The sequence below is a fragment of the Halichoeres trimaculatus genome, unplaced genomic scaffold, assembly GCF_033239565.1.
Source record: "Halichoeres trimaculatus isolate MK-OKI-2021-1 unplaced genomic scaffold, fHalTri1.1 fHalTri1_scaffold_17, whole genome shotgun sequence".
Classification (NCBI taxonomy): Eukaryota; Metazoa; Chordata; class Actinopteri; order Labriformes; family Labridae; genus Halichoeres; species Halichoeres trimaculatus.
In genome coordinates this window covers 13,325,977-13,332,083 of record NW_027437195.1, presented here as the reverse complement: position 1 = coordinate 13,332,083, position 6,107 = coordinate 13,325,977, and positions in this window count along the sequence as shown.

Below are 6,107 nucleotides of genomic sequence, written 5' to 3'. Positions count from 1 at the left end.
AAGTGGTTAGAACTCATTTCATTACAAAAAAAAAAAAAAAAAAAAGGTAATCAAAAAATAAATAATTTAACATTAAAAATCAAGATTCCTCCTCAGTAGTCACTGGAGAGGAAATCTGCAGCTTACGTTTGATTCAGTCGCTCTGTTTGCTTTGAAAATGGAGATCCTTTCACTGCTAAAAGACAGCTAATAAAGAATTTTACATCGATACAAAGCTACAGCTTCAGTTGTTAAAAATCTAATAACAAAATCCAATAAAGTTTTCAAAATTGTTTTAAGACATGATTTAAAAATGTGTTCATGATAACTCGCAAGGTGTAAGCCCACCAAAGCAGCTAGCCACTGGGGAATTTACTCCCAAACAAATTTCTCCTTTTTCTGCATGTCCACAAAGCAAATTATTGCTCTAAAATACCTAATCTTAATTTATTAGGTAAGACTAGTTACTTTTTTGATGACTCGCAGCATTGGTTTTTGTGTATTGTTGAATAAAAGATATAAAAAATCATAAATAAGTGCCCTGGTTGTGATTTTTGAAGTAAACTTGAGTGGAAAATATTACTGCTGAAGCAGGTAGAAGTCTTTAAAAGGAGCTTTTTGGGTATTTATAATTTTCTTTCACCATCACAGTGTCTTCATGCTACTGCAGAGAGGTGGAAATTAGTGCACATTAGCCATTTTTCAAGAGCCCTCTGCAGCATCATCACGGAGGGTCACCTTGAGAGGAGAGGAGAGGAGAGGAGAGGAGAGGAGAGGAGAGGAGAGGAGAGGAGAGGAGAGGAGAGGAGAGGAGAGGAGAGGAGAGGAGAGGAGAGGAGAGGAGAGGAGAAAATAGAAATGAGAGCACAGAGCTCGTCATCAGAGCAGAACGTGACCCGAGGCTTGGACACAGATTGAAATCTGTCTCTGTTTCTCTCTGTACTGCTGTCTGTGCTTCTCAGCCAGATCACCTCAGTGAAGTAAAGCCATTGTGCCGACAGTTTCGTGCCTGTGGAAGAACAATCACTCATCAGAAGTGTGAAACTGGAGACCACGCAAATCACCATCTGTGTGTTAGTCTTGCGTAATCAGCTCCATGCAGACAACTGCCTGAGAAAAAATGTAATTAGCTCAATAATTCAGGCTGATGAAAAGATTTAAAAGCTGATGAAGCACACAGATTAACAAAGCACCAACCATCTTATCATATTTTCCACATTTGTGTCTGCTGGAGCTTTGTTTACAGAAGACAGTGTGGCAGGACTTCCTTCAGGGATATCCTTTGTGTGTTTATAGCCACAGGATATTTGTTCCAGATCTAGCTTCATGCCTGCTCCAAATATAGCATTTAACAGGGAAAATTAATAGACACAGTAAATTTTCAGGGTAATTTTTGACGCTGTTAAGTATCCTGTAATCACACAGAAGAAAACTCTGTATGTTGTAGTATTTCAAAGTTAATTTGAGAAACCTTAGATGCCCTCTTGTTTCAAACCATTGATTTAAATAATAATGGAAGTGAGGATGCTCATGTTGCTATGGTGGCAAGGCTGAAGCAGGAGGTAAGAAAGGATAACACATTTGATTTTGTAACATGAGAAGCAAAATCAAACAGGAGCGTCGATGGGATGATAATAAACCCTATTACAATAAAAGCCCGGATATGAAGATGAGGAGTCTCACAGTCAGGTAAAGCCTCTGATGCTACCTCGAATGACAGGGTGATGTTGAAGAGGAAATGTCAGCAGCTCAGTGGTATCTACAACAAACACTTAACAATGAAGGGATTTGATACGATGGTGAAGCTTTAACATGCACCTTTACAGAAACAAACACATGGTGAATCAAGTTCAGGCTCTGTGTCATGCTCTGATGTGTTTAGGGGAACTTGTGCAGCTAACTGTAATGTTAAAGTTGCTTTAGTGTAAAAAATAAATACCATCAGTTATTGTAATTTAATTTAAAGACTAGAAAAGCACTGAGAACAGACCTCCACCAAGCATGTTGAGATTGTCACCAACGCTTTAGTCCTACTTTAATGTTATACTCCCTTTCAGCAGACTGTCTGCTACAATTTGGTGTTAGTTGCAGGTTTGTACCATAATTTGTTTCCTGACAGTTTTGAAAATTACGATGACCCAGTACATATTTCATATTCCAGATCTTAGTATCCAGAATATTTCCAGGATCTGGATCGTACTTTAACATCTGTCAGAAATTATGGTAACCTTGTCTTGTATTGTTTTGCAAAGCAATCCGACCATTTATGGTGGAGTTATAAACACATGTGGTGAAAACAGCCCTATCTCACAATGATAAAGAATCCTTAAACAAATCCTGGATCCAGACAGTGATCCAGATCATCTTCAAAATTTAATCACTTCTTCCTTATCCCATTTTGAACATTTCCTGAAAATTTTATATAGATCTGTTTGTTGCTTTTTGAGTTATGTTGTTCACAGACAGGCTCTCCAAAAAAAATAACCTTCTTGGTGGAGGTTAACATTGCCATATAAATATAAAAGTATAAAATTTGCAGGAAAGGGAGAACAGTTAATGAAATCACATTTATGTAAAATTCCTTGTTTGTTTTCTTGTCAATCTGTTGTAGTTATTGAAATAGTAACCATTTATAGTCAACAGATCTGACTTCCTGTTCAGAGCTAAAGCTGACTTGTTTTACCTGCTGTGTCTCCTCTGAACAGCTCACTCCCCCTCCTCACACCACCTCCTTTTCTCTCCCTCTCTTTTTCTCTTTATTAGTCTGACCCGGCTAGCTGTTGCTAAGTTTATCTCTGTGCCAATCTGTGCCCCAGAGGCATGCAGAGGCAACCCAGAAAAGATAGAGTGCACTGTCAGTTTGAAGAATTGGGGTCGGGAGGAGGGGATGAAAACTCATGATGGCCTTCTCTTTATTAGATGAGCTACTCGCTGCAGAACAAGAGACTGTGGGCGAGCATGAGCATGAGTATGAGCATGAGCATGTGTAAGTGTGTGGTTCTGTGAGTGTGTGGGTGTGTGTAGTGGTAAAGCATGAGACACCATTTGCATCAGAAAACCTCATCAACACAAGACTAGCTGCAAATGCTAACAAGGTGCTTTCAATATTAAAAAATTAGCTCCCTGTTTCTGTGACCACTCTGCTGGTTTACTACAAATGTGAGCTGTTTAACTGACTCGGCCATTAAATAATTAACTCTGAACCCCTCAAACCATTTCACGTAGCCCTGGCTTACTACACCAGAGCTACAGGCAGGCTCTGTACGTCCAGTTAAAAAGCTAACCAGGTGTCAGTGAGCCATGCTACAATTCTACAGGATTTTCAAATGAGCTGCACATTCATTTTATAACAGCCTGAGGCTAATTTCCTCACAGAGGAATACTCTAATCCAAGGGAATCACATTTAAATGACAAGTAAACACACCAGGAAACCAGAGTGTAGTCATGCAGTATAATGCTTTACTGGGGCACTGGAATAAACCACAAATCCACCAGTCAATATATGGATCCAAAACGAACTACGCTTGTGAATGATTGAGTTTTTGACCTCTTTGCTGCAAGCTGACATCATCACTGTGGATCTGCAGCCACAAGCTATGAACACTGAAAAAGACCCTTTGGTCTGGTCTATTTTTTGTAAGCACTGCTGATCATGTCCAGCATAGGTTTATGATTCTGGTTTAATGTTGCTGTAGCAGATCACAGGTTGGTGAAGGTGTCACCTTTGAAAAAAAGCAGATTTCTTTTACTTTTTTTAATAAAATGCTGCAGAGTTTCGCATGTGATCCAATCAGGATCATGTTGTAAGAATTGTTCAGTTTTGTGCATTGTTATAAGATGGCATGGCGGTATTCACGTTTTTCCAAAAGTTTTTTTTTTTTTTTTTTTGATACATCTGATGTATTATACACGGTCTAGCAGTGTGTTGGTTTTGGATGCTACGGGTGCTCCATAAAAGACTCTCTTTAGTGTTGGGTGACGACATGTTATACTTGCTTGTATCCTTGGACAGCTGCATTTCTGTACTTGATATTGATCATACTTGGTACATATTAAAATCTAGTTTGTTTACATCTCAGAATCAGTCAGAATATGTAAGAGAACATGTCACCCAATTCAGATAACTGCTGCATCATTTGATGAAAAATTGTACAATTGTGATTATTTTCACAATGTTATGATATGCAGTTATAACGGTCAATAACATAAGTCTATTTGAAAGGTTGTGAAAGAAAGGAAATGTACATCTCAATTGATAACTAATTTAAAAAAAACAAGTATTGATTTCATACATTTTAAATTTTAAGTGCAACTAAAGAACTTGTACAGAAGTATTTTTGGTGCGCTGCAGCGGTGTTTGTATAAATGTCTAGTAATGCCTCGCTGTTGTCTGGTTTTGGTGTTTATCATTATTTTCTTGTCATTTTTTTGTAAAAGCTGCCCCATTTTAATCCTGTATTTGAAACACATACAAATAAGAAAAAATAAACTGTATCAGTTGGAGTGTGGGCTCACATAATTCATACCCCCCTGCACAAACCAGGGCCCCTGGTCGGATCAACTCAGTCTACAAAAAGCCTGGACTCGCCCCTGCTTGTTACCCTAGATATGCTACACCAAGGGTTCAGATGGTGGAATAGATGGGGTTACAGTGATAGACAGGAGTCAACTTTAGCCCAGGTAAGATTTTAACAACACTCAAGATTGTATCACATCACTCATAATCAGCCATGTTTGTTGTTGCTGCTTTATTACATTGTAATAAATTGCCATGATTAATAAAGCAGTTTTTGGGCATACTGAAACAGCTTCAGTTTGGTTTAGCCTCACATACACAAAGGATTCAAACATACACACAAAAAAAAGATACATGGAGTTGTAAAGGCAATCATGCTCATCTTTCAATCACACTTCAAATTTTTTTGTCAAAAGCAAATTCTTGAATAACCATGACTTGCTCATCTCCTCTGCAGCTGCTCAGGCGACACACCCACGCTGCTCACTTGACAGCAAGACTGTGAGAATACAGCAGCACGCCACTCCACTCACCTTTGAGTGAAACCACAGGGAGTGGCTCATGTATCATAAAATCTGCTTTTTATAACTTTTCATTTCAGGTCTTCACCACAGAGGAAGCAGGGAGAGGCTTGTGTGAAAGTCTGTCCATGCTTGAGAAACGGATGGTTTTACTGTCTTACCATAAACACACAAAACTCACTATGACACCTTAGCAGTGTCTTGGTTTTTTCCCCGAAGTAATTTATGCGTAAGTCGTGTTTTTCATTTAACAATCAAGTCTATCATGGGACTCATCTTTTTTCCTGAGTTGTGCAAATTACATACTGGTAGGTTTTTTATTCATTTATTTTATTTATCTTGATCTTATTTTATTCTTTATTAAGAATATTTATTTCTCCTGGTCCAGACCAGAACTATGTACATTTTTAACCATTATAAAACACATTTTCCCTTAAGTCACTCAGAAAATGCAGAAACAGGTTATTCCTGGGCTTCAACGGATGATGAATGTGTACCGAAAATGCCTCTGCTTCCCGCCACTACCACAAAATGCACTCCCACCAGCTCACCAATGCAACTTTCCCTTAGAAGACACATGTGATTATCATGTGCACTTCCTGGGGGAGAGCACTTACTCAGTTTTAAAGGCTCTCATACTGTTAGTCTTGCATGCATTCCTGTAAAGAGCTGGTTGTACCTTTCATTTCTGCAGGTCCACACAGGAGCACATCAGCTTCCTGCCTGATCTCCTGACAGCTCAGAAAGTGTTGGTATTTGGATATGTACCTTAAAAAACAGAAAGGTAATGATTACTGCACACAGAGCAGCGTTTCCAGTGGTTATATTACATGTGTATTTATGGAAAGCAGGGTATATTAAGCTAAAAGAAGCACAGATATGCAATTTTGTAAGAATACCGAGGACGGAATGAAGATGAAATAATGTAATAGAGACAGATGGCATATGAGGGAGAACAGGAGCACTGCAGCCTACTCCTATCACTCTTCATTTGGCTGAGTTTTTGCTACTGTAGCACCCTGGGTGGGAGGACTGGAAGCCCACTTGTTGTGTAACACCTTTTCCCTCCTCCACACTTTCACCAAACTCT